This window comes from Heptranchias perlo, chromosome 17, assembly GCF_035084215.1.
Source record: "Heptranchias perlo isolate sHepPer1 chromosome 17, sHepPer1.hap1, whole genome shotgun sequence".
Taxonomy (NCBI): Eukaryota; Metazoa; Chordata; class Chondrichthyes; order Hexanchiformes; family Hexanchidae; genus Heptranchias; species Heptranchias perlo.
The window spans coordinates 17922253-17938465 of record NC_090341.1 but is presented as its reverse complement, the minus strand read 5'-3'; the positions used below and the strand labels follow the sequence as shown (position 1 = coordinate 17938465).

The 16213-nt window shown below is 43.3% G+C and overlaps 1 long non-coding RNA gene across 1 annotated transcript in view; it reads left to right on the top strand.

Annotated features, from left to right (window-relative positions):
• LOC137334394 (uncharacterized) overlaps positions 1-16213 on the top strand; it is a 69577-nt gene that overhangs the window by 32804 nt on the left and 20560 nt on the right. Inside the window, exons 2-3 of the long non-coding RNA XR_010966135.1 lie at positions 4465-4577; positions 6254-6324. This is a non-coding gene — a long non-coding RNA (uncharacterized lncRNA). The remainder of the gene's footprint in view (positions 1-4464; positions 4578-6253; positions 6325-16213) is intronic.

Genomic DNA, 16213 nt, shown 5'->3' with positions numbered 1-16213 from the left:
TCATGCCTGTAACCCTTGGAATTAGTGCAACTTTCTTGCAATTGTAATCTATTAGGGTGCCATCAGCTTTATTTTACATTGCAGTCTACTTCATTTCTTGGGTCATGAAAATATCTATATTTGATATCTTTTGCTCAGATGAAGATATCAGCAATTAAGATCTTTGGCTCATATCTAATTTCTACAGAGAGAAAACAGTGCAGTTCTCCTTGGGTTTTCCCAAGTGTCATAATATTAGAATATGTCCAATTTGTAACTATGTGAATTGGCAAAAGTAAGAATCTATTTATTGCTCAGCTCAAGTCCTGGTTTAAGAACAAATGTGGCTTGTGTGGTGCAAATGATAGAGAAATTCTGCATACAAGAGTTTTAAAATAGCATCAAACCAAAAAGCATTCTGCTGGCAGGAATCATTGGTTACTCCTTACTCTCTTAAAGAGAGCTCGGGTTTTAGCTATATATTAATATGGGCAATTCTGAAGTATCATCTCCACCAAGAATGGATTTGCTCCCATCTGGGAAAGTAAGATATATAGAAATCCCCATGTAAGAATAAATCACATACAGATTTTTTACCCCCCTCAAGACAATTTAGTGCCAAGTGATGATTTCTGGATCTAACAGCAGTGGTAGAAAGGTTAAATCTCAGTGAGAATCCTTTTGGTTAAAAGCAGTTTTTGTGTCAGAAAATCCTACTTATTCCTAAGAAGAATTGAATGAATTTCAACTGAAGTAGGATTCAAATGATGTCACATCCTATGGGAACATAAAGAATGCACTGCGTGAAGTTAGCCTGTCCTGGGGTTTAAATGTCAAATGTCTGCAGATTTGTTCATGGTACATCAGCACTGTTTACACTGATCGTGCTCAGAAGACTTTATTTCTAAAGAATAGCGATTGTGTGTCCTTGTAGCTTTTACAGTGGCTGGTTTTCATGCTCACGCTCGCCAGTCTGAACATAATCCATACAAGTTAAAAAGATCTTTGTCTCAAAATGCAGCTGGGCCGAACTAAACATCTTTCCGTGGGTGGATTTGCTAACTGATCTGTCACGGTCTGATGTGGTTACAGTTGGTCTGCTGGATACAAGCTATAACTCATTACTGTTAAACAAAAGATAAGTGCTTTGTACATTAAACATACCAGGCAATAGCTGCTTTGTTGATCTACATCGATTGGATTTGCAAACTGACAGATATCAAACCTACACGTCATTCTGTTCTTGACCTGATAGGTTAGAGGTCAACTGCCATTCTTCTTTTAGCTGGTTATATAGAAACCAAAGTCCTATCATTTGTGTCTTGTGAATTTCTCAAACTCCTTGCAAGTTCCCATACATTCCCATTCCATGATTTTTCAATCCCCAAAGAGTTGTATAGCGGTACTGTACATTCCCATGCAAAATGTCTACATTCCTCACTTGTGGAAACAATAAGCTGTCAATGGAAACATCTGGGATTATTAGTAGGAATTCCCTGATAGAGTAATACAAATGCTAAAAAAAAAGCCTTTTCAAATACTGCAGTGCATCTAAACGCAATATCAGATGCTGTCGAGAATGTTTCCATCACCAATGAACAGCTATAAATTCATTTTAGTTTTAACAGTCTGATGCACCAACGGAGTGTGTGATAGCTTCCAAAGAAGCGCCCAGCGACCAGTGAGTACCTCCGTCTCCATGGAAGCACAGATTCCAGCTCTGGTGGAGCTAAGGGAGAGAATAGAGAGCAGCCTGCATAATGGCTTCCAGAACATGGCAGCCGTGATACATGCCACTGTCTCTCTCAGGCCTTTCGGGATCAGGTTGGGGGGCCTGAAAATCTGCCGGTGGTCTGATCCTGTTAGAAGCAGTGAGAAGTCCAGGGGCATGATTTTGACCTGGAGTGGGGAATAGTTCAGATGGGTAGATTGTTGAGTGGGAAACCCGGAGGTGAAGTGTGTACATCGGAATCTGCGATCGCAACTCAATTGAAGGCAATTAATTTTTGCTTCTGGGTTTCCCGCACGACAACCAGCCAGACTGACAAGCCGGCTGGCTGTCGGGCGGGAAGGCCGGGGATTGGAGAGGAGGGAGGGAGAGATCATGGGCCGTGGAGGAGTTTGGGGGGGGGGAGGGTCTGATGCCAGGAGGAGATCGTAGGTGTGGGGGGTGGGGGGGGGGGGAGAGGAGTCTGGTGCTGGGAGGAGATGGGGGAGGGGGCGGTCTGATGCTGGAGGTGGAAATCGTGGGGTGGGGGTGGGGGGTGCTGTGGAGGACTTTGGGGTGGGGGGGATTGTGGTGGAGATCAAAGGCAGATGGAGCAACAACTATATGAAGATATTTGCCTAGCTCTCTCCAAAGCAGCTATCATATGACTGACATTCTCACTCCACCTTCCTATATAATAGTTTCATCCCATAATCAATACAAATCCTTCCAGTCAAACCTATTCCCAAATCTTCAGGGAATGAGTCGGAGGTTGGGGGGGGTTTGGGTACGGGGGGGGGCTCGGCCGATCGCGGGGGTCCGATCGTAATACGTAAGCTGGTTGGGCTTGGAGGAAGCACTCCTGCTCCTCCTGGCCCACAAGCAGTGCAATAAAGGCACTTACCTCCTGGACCGGCCCTCCTCGTCTCCTTTCACCTGGTGAGATTCAAGAGCCCTGGGAAAGCCGTCCTGGAGGCGTAAAATTTAAAGGTGAGTAACATTAAATAATAAAAAACCTACTTTTGCTATTTCCCCGCTAACGACACGCCCGCAGGGGCTAATTGGGAATGCGACATCCGCCATTCGGCTGCGTGCGTACATCCAAACGCGCCCATGTTAAACTCGTTCTTGGGGATTAAAACTCCCCCCAAGGTGTCTGTAGGCAGAATGACAAAAAAAAATTATACTGCAGAAAGGGTTTCCCCGCTTCAGAAACCGCTGCTCAAACTCTCCAGACTCTTCAGGCTCAAAAACTCCTCACTTCCGCCTGACTCAACTGATCCAGGCAACAGCTGCGACTTATAATTACCCTGAGTGGGTTGCGAGTGCAATATTAGGAAATTTAGTGCAGCAGCACCGGCTCTCATTCCATATATTTAAATGAGGGCATTCGGGAAGGGCAAAAAAGCGTGAGGGATCTTGGGGAAGCAAGTTAATGGTGGAAGCACCTTCTGCCCAATTTTTCTGCCACAAAAATTTACTTGCCATGATTATATGCCAGAAATATGTTAAAAATAGCGAGGAAATTCATTCCACAGTATTAGCCAATTGCTCAAACCAGTATTTCTGGAAACGTCAGGGGCACTTCCATTGGTGTTTCAAATGAAATATTGTGTGAGGATGGCCTGCAGATAAGTTATAACTTTTAAGAGTTAAATTATTGCTTTTGACATTGTCATTGCTATTGACCTGTAAAACAGGCTTACTACAAGTTTGCTAGCAGTACAGACATTTTTCTACATGTAATTTTTAACATTCAGTGATTTGCCTTAAAGTGATACTACCTCTTTGTGCAATTTTAAAGCATTTCAACCTGAATATGTTATTAGAATATGCTTTCAGTTTTACTATTAAATATCTTGAAGAATGATAAGATCAGGTCAAAGGAGAAAGATCGACTTGATGTTGCCCACCCACCTTTATAAGGTTGCATATTTCTTCAGTTCCAAATGCTAAGTTCCTTGGTTCGATGATTACATCTGCTTGATTCTAAGGTAATCCAGCGGTGAAGGAGGTTATGGAAATGTGGGATCTTCTAGCAAGCTCTAACAAACCATTGGAAACTTTAGTGTTCTTCAAAGCCCATTTTCACCCATGGTAGAATATTGACAGGCTCCAGAAGGTAAATCAATCTCTTACCCCTGGACTTACTGCAGCTCAAAGGCATGCAGGCCAGTGGTCTCAATGATGATGCCTACTCAATGCCAGAGTTCACACAATGCAACATCAAGCAGATCTTTGGCCAGGCCATCAGTCCTTTATGAGATTACAACAATGGCAACATTACAAGGTTTGGTGATGCTTATACCCAATACTATTGGCGGGAGCAGATACACTTCACAACCAAAAGTCTGCATGGATTACCATGTTTCATGTATTGCTTCTCCCATATGCCATTTAAACCTTGAACTCTGCGACTTATGTCCAAAATTCTAAACATCACTTGCTGAACCAGGCTTGCTGGAACATGCAGTCAGCTATGGGGAATCTGTAACTTGCCTGTTGCTACCTCAACACAATTTCTTTCAGGTTTTTATGTTCTCAACCACAACCTAGATTAATTTTGTGACACACCTGTCCTTGTGACAGATCTCTCGAAGTATGTGCCATTACTATGTCACCGAAAAATACTAGAAAACATCTTTTAAGTATAAGGAAGGTAAAGCATTGGAATTTTTTTAGAAGGAATTAACCACAAAAAATATTTACCTTGGCGTTCAACATACCTTAACATAAGATACTCAACCATTGTTGTGCAATTATGTGATTTATCTTAGCTGAGAGAGGAAATACCTCGCTCGAACTCGGATGGGCATGACTAGGTTTTTTCCACTAGTGCTTTGTCAAAGACGGATAACAAGAGAGCTTCAGGGCATAAACACAGTGGCAGGTAAGAGATAAATTCCTTGATGAATACAAGTAAAATCATGTTATACTAAACACTGCAGCTGTACTGCTGCATGTCATTAGCCACCTTTGTGTGTTGGAGGGGACTCTCCATTCTTACCTCTCCCAGAAAACATGTGCAAGGAGTCACGTTTTGGAAATTTTGTCACTCATATTACAACCAGAGTTAAAAAAGAATTGACATAAATAAAAGTGCAAGAATAGGTACAACATTAATGTGAAACATGAAATTAATTTTTAAAACCAGCCAGCACTTAGAAAGCTGAGGACATTACATCACACAAACAGCAAAACCACTGCTTGCCCCATCACACAGATCATCAAGTGTTGCCAGGTATCACAAGATAAATAGAGAACAGGGAAACCATTCAACCCATCTAATTTAGTCCATCCAGAAAGACCCTACAGTCCCCCATTATTGCATCCAATTATTTATAAATGATTCTGGGATTTTGCTTCCTCTACTTACCAATCTCAAGTGTTAGTCACTCTTTGTGTGAAGATGATCCTCCTGACAATAGTCCTTTTACTAGTTTGATCCTGTGTCGTCTTGTCTATTCTCATGGTTTATTTCGAATTCATTTCCTGGATCTATCTTTTCCATACTGTTTATATTATACATCTCCACATACCTCCTGTCAAGGCTGAAAAGTCCACATTTCTCCAATTTATCCTCATAACTCAATCCTCTGACAGCAGGGATGAGTCTCATGGCTCATCTCTGACCTGCCTCCAGTGTTTGATTGTTTCCCTTGTGTCTCAGTGGACACGGTACTCAGAGTGTGGTCTGACCAGGGTACTATAAAGTGACCTACTCTCACTTGTACTCTGCGGTTTTGTCTATATAATGTGGACATTCTATTTACTTTGTTGATTCCTACTCCAGAGTGGTTGGACTTGCTGAGCATTGAGTCTATTAAGGACTCCCTAGATCTGTTTCAACTTTGTCCTTAGCTGTTTCAACACAATTCATGGGGAGTACTTGTGTCACATTTTTACTGTTATCTTCCTATGTGCAGTATTTCATACTTGTCTGTGTTAAATGTCATTTGACATTGTACTGCCAACTTACATGTTTTTGTCGGACTCTTTTTGTAGTTCCTGAACTGCCCCCTCAGAATCAACTGCCTCTTCTAATCTGCAAATTTGACCAATTTCACTGAGTTTCTGAATCTAAATTGTTGATGTGAATTAGAAATGGGAGGGGCCTCAACATCAATCCCTAGGGCACTTCTCTCTGCACTTATCCCACTCCCACCCCAACATAATATTTCGAACAGTACCCACTGCATTTTCCCTTCATACAATTACTTATCTATTCCCAAGTGTTATGTTGAATCTCCACTGGCTATCATGCAGAACTTTGTCAAATGCTTTTTGAAAGTGTGGGTACACCCCATCATAGGAATTTCCACACTCCATTTAGGATATCACTTCCTTAAAAAAGTTGGCCAGCCAGGATCTTCCCCTCCTGAATCGATGTTTCCTGTTGTTTATTAAATTAGTAACGTATAGGTAATCTTCAAGTTTACCCCAGATAATTGATTTCATTATTTTACCTGGCATTGAAGTAAGACTAATGGGTCTATAATTATCTGTATCTGCTTTGTCACCAGTTTTGAAAATGAGTAACAAATTAACCGTTTTCCAATCTATTAGGACCTCCCCAGTGTCCAGTAACACCATCCTGATGACTGCCAGCACGTCACAAATCTCCTCCCTGTTCTGTGGCAAGTACCATCTATCCTTCTGGATTTATTTAGTTTGAGACCGTTTAGGGTTTCTATTTTATTGCTATTGAAGTCATTAATTCTAATTGGATTATCATTACTATGAAGGACATGCTGCTCACATATACTTCGGAGTGGTTATTCAGATAAACATTTAATATACTAACTATCTCGTGCTCATTCTTAGTTTCAGCCCTGTTTGCATCTTTTAGGATTTTCAACTTTTCTCTGACTGTCTTCTTACTGTTATAATACTGAGAGAATTTCTTACTGTTATATTTTTCCAGGTGCTTCTTTGCCCCTCTGACCATCCATTTAACCCGTTTCTTTACTCATCCCTCTGCCTTTCTTCCTACAGGATTTGTAGAGGGTGCCCTTCCCCCTTATTTTGTTCCAGATTAATTTGCTAATTCATTTAAAGTAATGCTTTTTTAGTCTACACTTGCTGCTCCAAGGTATCGTTTATCCTGCATGCTCAGCATTACGGAAGCGAACTTGAACCTCATTGCATACGTTTGCTGGGTGGAAAATGGGCCACGGAGGTCCAATTTAGGGGGTCAACCTCCCGTGCCCAAATAGAGTCAGAAACACGTCTGACGCCAGGCTGGTTTGGGAGCTCTAGAAGCGTCCCTGGCATCAGCATAAAAGATGCGTTAAGCTCCTTGAATGTGCTAATAAGGGGCCCAGCACTTGTTTTAGGACCCCTTTCCCAAAATTGGTCAAAAACTAGGTGGAACTTACATCATGCAAGCTCTGACTACTTTTTGAGTTGTACAGCAGCCTAACCAACGGTCCTTAAAGGGGCTACTGGAGGCCGCCGATGACCAGGTAAGTTTCAACTTTTGAACTTATCTTAATGTGGAGCCAGGAGAAGTAGGATCGCCTTCCCCCGCTCAGAACCTACCTGAGGGCCGCTGCTGTTGTCGCAGCAACCTGAAATTCATCTCCGCTTTGCCGGCAGGTTGCCTGGGGATGTGCAGTAAGTGCCCGCAGCTCTCCGGACTTATTAAAATGAGGCCTGAGGCCTGAGGCCAAATATTGATCAAGCCTCAGGCCTACCTGTACTGGAGCAGTGAGTGATCCCTGCTGTCAGTTCTCGCCGAACAAATTTCTATCCTATACCTTTAAAGGCGTTCCATTTGACCACTACTGAAGAATTATTGAATCGCCCTAGTCAATTTGTTGAAGCTGCTCGCTCATTTCTTTGAACTTAGCCCTTTTAAAATTATATATTTGGTTGTTGGTCCTTGTTATTCCTGATTCTCATATCAAATCAAACTTGATCGTTCTGTGGTCACTGTTCCCCAAGTGTGCTACAACTTCCACGTCCTGTATGTTGTCTGGGTCACTTACCATTATCAAATCAAGATGTGCATTACTTCTTACATCTTCCCTGATGAGTCATTTACCTGTCATGCATTACATTTATCAACTTATATCCTTACAAGACTACCATTCAACCTGGGTGGCCAGCTAATGGGGGTATTGCGAAACATCTTTAGCAACTCTGTTCAATTATTCTTGCTCTAAATCCTTTTTCATGAAAAAGTCAGCAATCCACCCAGTACCGTCAGAATTACACTTCCAATCCTCCCATTACACTATTTAGATTTTGTTCTTCTTATCTCCAACCTTTTTTAAAAATCTCCTTATCCATGCTTCTACAAATTCCAGACACCCCACCTCCACCCCATGCACCTCACACTCCAAATATGATTGTTAATAATTATTTCCCTAATTAAAAAAAACAGGTTATCTGTTGGAGGTGTCAACACTGTGGAGTCATTTTCCAAAGTACTCTACATTGTTAACAGCTCTTTACTGATTGAAAGACTCTATCTACTGGATGGCTAACATATAACCTTCTGTATCTTTCATTATGTTCAGATTTCCCTGAAAACTCAAACTGTGTTACATTGGAAGCTGTATGAGAGAGAATTCAAATATCTCAATAAATTAGATAGTTTTATGCAGTTAATTAACTATCAGGGATATATAAAATACAAATTACAGCTGAAAACAAAAAATTATCAATCTCTTTCTGTACCTCTTCTCCTGGCAATCGTGTTAACTAAAATGCAATGCTGATTGTATAATTTGTCTGTGATGCACACTTAAATATTTTTATATTGAGCAATGTTCTTTATGCTAGAATGTACACAGGCAAGAAAATAGGGTGTCATTTTAACTTTCGGCGATGGTGTAACATAGGCGATATTGGATTTGTCATTCATTATACACCCCGCCTGGTTTTGCTTCCCAGTGTAGTCAATGAAAAGGAAAATCGGGAGAGATGTATAATGGGCAGCTGATCCAACATCACCTAGAGTTAAAAGAACTCCCTCAGAGTTCAAAAAGGCGGAATTGAAATTTTCTTGACAAAAATTTTGTACTAGGACCTTGATTGAACTGTAGTAAATCACACATCGTTGATATTCTGAACGCACGGTGACAAAAATCATCAGGTACTCCAAGAATAGTCCGAAACTAGGGTCTTAAATTTAAACAAAGCCAATTACGTAGGTATGAGGTATGAGTTGGCTATGGTTGATTGGGAAATTAGATTAAAAGATATGACGGTAAATAAGCAATGGTGAACATTTAAAGAAATAATTCATAATTCTCAACGAATATACATTCCTTTGACGAATAAAAACTCCACAGGAAAAATTATCCAACTGTGGCTAACTAGAGAAGTTAAGGACAGTGTTATATCAAAAGAAGGGGCTTACAATGTTGCCAAAAAGAGTAGTAAGCCTGAGGATTGGGAGGGTTTTAGAAATCACCAAAGGATGATCAAGAAATTGAGAAAGAGGGAGAAAATAGAACATGAGAGTAAACCAGCAAGAAATATAAGAACAGATTCTAAGAGCATCCACAAGGAAAAAGGAAGAGATTAGCGAAAGTAAACGTGGGTCCCTTAGAGGCAGAGACAGAAATAATATGAAATTATAATGGGGAATAAGGAAATGGCAGAGACGTTAACCAAATATTTTGTATCTGTCTTCACAGTAGAAGACACAAAAAACGTACCGGAAATAGTGAGGAACCAAAGGTCTAATGAGAGTGAGAAACTTAAAGTAATTAAGATTAGTAAAGAAAAAGTACTGGAGAAATTAATGGGACTAAAAGCTGACAAATCCTCTGGACTTGATGGCCTACATCCTAGGGTTTTAAAAGAGGTGGCTGCAGAGATAGTGGATGCATTGGTTTTGATCTTCCAGAATTCCCCAGATTCTAGAACAGTTCCTGTGGATTGGAAGGTAGCAGATATAAACCCACTATCCAAGAAAGGAAGAAGAGAGAAAATAGGGAACTATAGGCCAGTTAGCCTGACATCAGTTGTAGGGAAAATGCTAGAATCTATTATTAAGGATGTAGTAACAGGGAACAGAGTCAACAAGGTTTTATGAAAGGGAAATCGTAGTATATTTGGATTTTCAAAAGGCATGGATAAGATGCCACACAAGTGGTTGTTAGACAAGATTAGGGCTCATGGGATTGAGGGTAATACATTAGCATGGATTGAGGAATGGTTAATGGACATCAAACAGAGAGTAGGAATAAATGGGTCATTTTTAGGTTGGCAGGCTGTAACTAGTGGGGTGCTGCAAGGATCAGTGCTTGGGCCTCAGCTATTTACAATCTATATCAATGACTTAGATGAGGGGACTGAGTGTAATGTATCCAAGTTTGCTGATGATACAAAGCTAGGTGGAAAAGTAAGCTGTGAGGAGGATGCAAAGAAGCTGCAAAGGGATATAGACTGGTTAAGTGATTGGGCAAGAAGGTGGCAGATGGAGTAAAATGTGGGGAAATGTGAAATTATCCACTTCAGTAGGAAGAATAGAAAAGCAGAATATTTTTTAAAAGGTGAGAGACTAAGAAATGTTGGTAGTCAGAGGGATTTTGGTGTCCTAGTACACGAATCACAAAACGTTAACATGCAGGTACAGCAAGCAATTAGGGAGGCAAATGGTCTGTTAGCCTTAATTGCAAGGGGTTGGAGTATAAGAGTAAGGAGGTCTTGCTGCAATTATATAGGGCTCTGGTGGGACCACACCTGGAGTACTGTGTACAGTTTTGGTTTCCTTACCTAAGGAACAATATACTTGCAACGTAGGTTCATTAAATTGATTCCTGGGATGAGAGGGTTATCCCCTGAGGAGAGATTAAGTAGAATGGGCCTATATTTTCTGTAGTTTAGAAGAATGAGAGGTGATCTCATTGAAACGTATAAAATTCTTAGAGAGCTTGATAGGGTAGATGCTGAGAGGCTGTTTCCCCTGGCTGGAGAGCCTAGAACTAGAGGTCATAGTCTCAGTATAAAGGGTGGGCCATGTAGGACCGAGATGAGGAAAAATTTCTTCACTCAGCGGGTTGTGAATCTTTGGAATTCTCTAGCCCTGAGAGTTGTGGGTGCTCAGTCATTGAGTATATTCAAGACTGAGATCGATGGATATTTGGACACTAAGGGAATCAAGGGATATGGTGATAGGGCGGGAAAGTGGAGTTGAGGTTGATGATCAGCCACGATCTTATTGAATGGCGGAGCAGGCTCGAGGGGCTGCATGGCCTATTCCTGCTCCTATTTCTTATGTTCTTATGAACGACACTGACTGTACCTTTGCTGTCAGTTTCATTCTGCCTCAGTTGCTGGATCATAGTCTGGGTCGTGATATGTAAAGTTCAAATGGGAATAGTTGTTACTGAGGCTCCAGAGCATGTGTGAAACGACTCCATATGGCTCATAGATCATTCTCTTCTGAGCCAAGAAGCACATGATATACTCATCAAAATGTTCTTTCTTCTTATCCATGCTCCTTATTGGGACTGAAATTGCTGGAATAGACTTAAAGAGATGGTGCACCTACCGTAAGGAGATTGGGTAAGAAATATCGCCATTAAGCGTTCAAAATGAAATGATGAAGCTCTGTAAGATGTATAGAAGCGTTGAATTAAATAAACCAGCAACAATTCAAATAAAAGGGATAAAGTAAAATAGAAAGGGAGAGTGACAATTGATGTTTTTTTAGCAGATATAGCGAGAACAGAGACCATGGGAACTGTTCCCCGATTAGTCTGGACCAGAGTATTGTCTATGGATCAGTAATTGTGAGGTAATGGAAAGTAATCTTTAGACACTTGCTGCTCTTAGACTAGTGACCCAGTTCTACAACATTTTATTTCTGATTCCTCCAGTTCCTATTTTGTTTTCTTCCTTTTATTGCCTCATTCCTTGCCCTCCTTTCCTCTTCCAACTAATTCCTTGTTGCCTACACAGATTAGTAAGTAAGCTTGTAATGTAGTTGGCGGCGATGGGACTGGCAGCACATCACACTCAGTGAGGAGTGTGACACAGAGAGGAAGAAAGAAACAGAAAGAGAGCACGAGCTCTCAGATACAGTGAGTACAGCGACCATGGGAACCGTTGCCAGGTTAGTCTGGACCAGAGTATTGTCCACGGATCAGTAATTTTGAGGTAATGGAAAGTAATCTTTAGTCACTGCTGCTCTTAGACTACTTTCAGCTGGTCTGCGCATAGTGTTTTGAAAGCAAAGAACAGGAATAAATGAGGTAGCAGTAAGGTTTGGAAAAACAATCCAAAGGAGTAGGACAGTGCAAATTTTTAAAGTTGCAATTATTTTTTTTCATTGAGAAATGAAAGGAGATAATGGGCTCGATTTTCAGACCTCCAAGCGGGGGAGGGCTCCGAAAATCGGGGATTCCCGGGGCGGGTCTGGAGCCCGGCTCCAACCCGCCCACTTCCGGTTTCCCCAGTGACGCGATTAGATGCGCGCGCAGCACCTGCATGCGGGACTCCCACCGGCAATTAAAGCCGGCGGGATGCCACTTAAACTAATTAAGTAGATACTTCAGGTTGTTAGCAGACCTGTTTGACATGATATTTTAGGAGGGGTGGGATTTTCAACTCAACTGAGACTATTTCCCGTACTGGGGGAAACACTCTCAGTTCAAATGGACGTGTTGCAGCCACCAGCCTGTGGCAGCTGCAAAGGTCCATTTGACAGGTTTGTGGGGAGTGGGGGGAGACCCTCACTCATTGCAGGAGGACACTCTGTCACTTTGGACAAAGTTTGGCCTCCACCACCCTCCTCCTAACAATAAAATTCACAAACTTGGAACCTCAACCCCGGTGTCAGACACATTTACCTACCTTGCGGACCCCCTCAAACGTACATCTTCCGGATGGGGACCGCCGTAGCTGCAGTCATGACCTCCTCGGAGGACGAACAGCATCACCAGCCTCGCCGGCCACGCCATCCACCTCTGACACGTGGAGCTCCACAACACAGTGCTGTGACACATCCACCTGCACATCAGGAGGGAGGGCAACCACAAAGAAAGATGCGTCGCAGAAGGCACTACCCTCGCCACAGGGTCTACAGACCAAGGCTCAGCTTCCTGGACCTCTCTGAGCAGCAGTGCACACGGAGGCTCAGAGTCACTCGACATGTAGTCGTGGACATCTGCAGCCTCCTTCATGCCGAGCTGCTCCCGGCTGACCCGAGCACCATCTTCTTACCTGTCGCTGTCAAAGTCACCACTGCCCTCAACAACTTCTCCTCCGCATCCTCGCAGGGTCCCACCGGGGACATCACCGACATCTCTCAGTCGTCTGCACAAAAGAGCCCTGCAAATACACCTCCACCCACTCTGCAGTGACACAATGGGTGGCATCAGTTGTGGGTCTTCATAGTGATCCTCAGGAGCGGGCATTATTGCACAAACCAGACAAGATTTGCAAAGGCATGGCAGTAGTGGTGACAATATAATATGTAATGTGAGTTGATCAGAAATTAAATATAAGTAAAAACCATGACAAACCCTCAAACACCCTTGTGCATCCCCTTCATGCTCACGACACGTTTGCCTTACGCTTCCTACTGCACATCTGTGATGCATGCCCTGTGGCTGCAGCACAGGTAGTGGCAGGTTGAGTGAGGCTGACCGTGAAAGAGATGCATGAGAGGGTGAGTATGAGACAGAGCCATGAGATTGTATGAGGATTGGGTTGAGTGGTAGTGGTGGGATGAGTACTGGCAAGGTGAGTAAGTGCAGTTAAGATGAGGATGAGCTTTGAGTGGGTGTGAGGAGTGATATGATAGAGTTGTGTTGGCAGTGCAGAAGGAGATGTGGGGTGGGGCCGGTGATGTGGCAGACGGAGTGTAAGGGAATGAGTAAGTGTACTCACTTCGGCTGACCTACTTAGGTCATTGAAGCGCCTCCTGCACTGTATGCAGGTGCGCGATATGTTGGTGGTGCTGGTGACCTCCTCTGCCACCTCGATCCAGGCCTTCCTGGTGGCAGAGGCAGGCCACTTCCTCCCGTCCGCCGGGGAGAAGATCTCTGTCCTCCCCCTCCTCCTCACCCCATCCAGTAAGACCTGGAGTGAGGCATCATTAAACCTGGGAGCAGCCTTCCCCCTGGGCTGCTCCATGCTGTAATTTTGCCTATTTTCTGCAGCATCAGTCAGTGGATGATAAATAGGGCTCCTCCAACTGACAGCCTATGATGCGGCTGTGCAGTCCGCCCTCTGCGCAGCTTTCCAGCAGAGAAACCCGGAAGCAAAGGTAAGTACCTTCAATCAGGCTGCGATCGCATACGGAGCACCCCGAATTCACTGGGCGCGTTACTCACACGCCCAGTCGACCCCCCCGCTGCCAAGCTGCCTCCCTCCTAAAATGGGGCCAATATGTTTAAATCCTACAATAAAGTGTGTTCATTCAACACTACCCTCCTCCACCAGTGTCCTTAAGGGGTTGGCCAGCAAGCTATTAACCTAGTAGATGCTAGATTTTAGTAGTAATTGGGTACGATTTTCATGACCTTTTTCTCCCTGGGGAATGCTCATTTCCTGGTTGCAAAAGTCAGGGAAAAAGGGTGGGCAGTCAATTTGCTGAATTTCCCTCCTCTTTATATTGTCCCAGGATTTCTGGGGATTCCCAAAAGCAGGGTGCTTGCAACTGAGTCAGCACCTGCCAACATGTAAATGAGACAGGAAGGGGCGTCGCCAGTCTCACACTTCACTTTGCTTCACGTCAGCCCGTTGAGTGCCCAATAATGGGCGGTGGGGGGGCGCCTGAAGAAATCGGGCACTGCAGCTAGTGCTGCGACCCCGGCAGGTCAATGAAACAGAATGAAAACAAAAATTATTTATGTCAAATCCCACTCCACCCCTAGAAAGATCTTAGGATCTCTGGGCCTTTGATTGATGTTCTCCTGCAGTAGCCAGCTGGGGTAGACTGGCCTTATGGGAAATCGGGAGATTTCCCAAGTGCCCCTATGAATGGATCCATAGGTGCCCCCCCCTCTCTTTTTCTGTGAAAATCCCCTCAGAGGCCTCCAGCTATGGTAGAACCTCTTTCTCCTTTTGCCAGTGCTGAGCCAGGTGGCAAGCCTGCACAGGAGGTGGGAAACAGCAGTGCTCTTGCGTCTGGACATTTGCAGTGCACCTCAGATGTGCTGCTCCTGTCTAGTGCTGGGGCAGAAGGGATCCAGGAAAATCAGCCCTAACGTTTCTGTTAAACTTTACCTATATTACTCTCCCCTTACCTCTTTATTTTGGTTAGTCCTATAAAGGGGTTGACCCACTTTCCTTTATCAGTTCTGATGTAGGGTCTCTACCTGAAGCAGTAATCTATTTTTCCCCTTCTCAGGTACTGATATATTCCCAGCAATTTTCTGGGTTTTTTTTCCAGACTTTCATAATTTGTGGCTTCATTTTTTATCTCTAGCAGAAAAAAACTGCCAGAGTCTTCCAGAGAACCCAATTTAAACCTTGAAATAGGACAAGATACTGTCCTCATTATCAAACCCTTTGAGTATCTTAGCACATTTCTGTACTACTTAACCTGTATCACTTCACTCCATTTGCTACATGCAAAGACTTTTTCTGACAAACAGTGGAAAACCAAATCTTGGATCAAGCACAATTTGCTTTGTGTTTATGCTTCCATTTTGGCCAAGAACAATTTAGCACAGTTTAGTGCCGTGCATTCCTCCTGTAATAACACATTTAGCACACTAAACTGCATACAAGTGATGTGCAAGCTTGATTGGATGCTCATTAAATGAAAGACTTTGGAAAAATTGAGAGATCAGACTGAGTATAGCTCAAGGAGCCAGAGCCTGACCTCCTGAAAGATTAAATGTCACATAACATACTGAAATATTTTTGGAAGAAACAACCCGCACACCCAAGAAAGAGAATTGAAAGTAACATTACCCCACAGGCCAAGAAGAACGGGCCTTTCCCCACTCCAATTTTCTCCTCTCTTTTCTCTCCTGAAGGCGTTGATGCCTATTGGGGTACAGTTCCACAGGTGCCATCCAGTACTTCACCCTAGTGACTGTTGTTCATGTGTGAGCCTACATAGTGAGTGTTGGCAAGCTATTTAATTGTGTTTAGGGGCGGAGTTGGAAGACAAGAATGATTCCAGGGATGAGGGACTTTAGTTACGTGGATAGACTGGAGAAGCTGTGGTTGTTCTCCTTGGAAAAGAGACAGTTGCCAGGAGATTTGATAGAGGTATTCAAAATCATGAAAGGTCTACACAGAATAGATAGAGAGGAACTGTTCCCATTGGCAGAACGGTCAAGAACCAGAGGACATAGATTTAAGGTGATTGGCAAAAGAACCAAAGGTGACATGAGGAAAATCTTTTTTACACAGCAAGTGATTAAGATCTGGAATGCACTGCCCGAGGGGATGGTGGAGGCAGATTCAATCATGGCCTTCAAAAGGGAACTGGATAAGTACTTGAAAGGAAAAAAATTGCAGGACTACGGGGATAGTGGGACTAGCTGGATTGCTCTTGCATAGAGCCGACGCCAACTCGATGGACTGAATGGCCTCCTTCCGTGC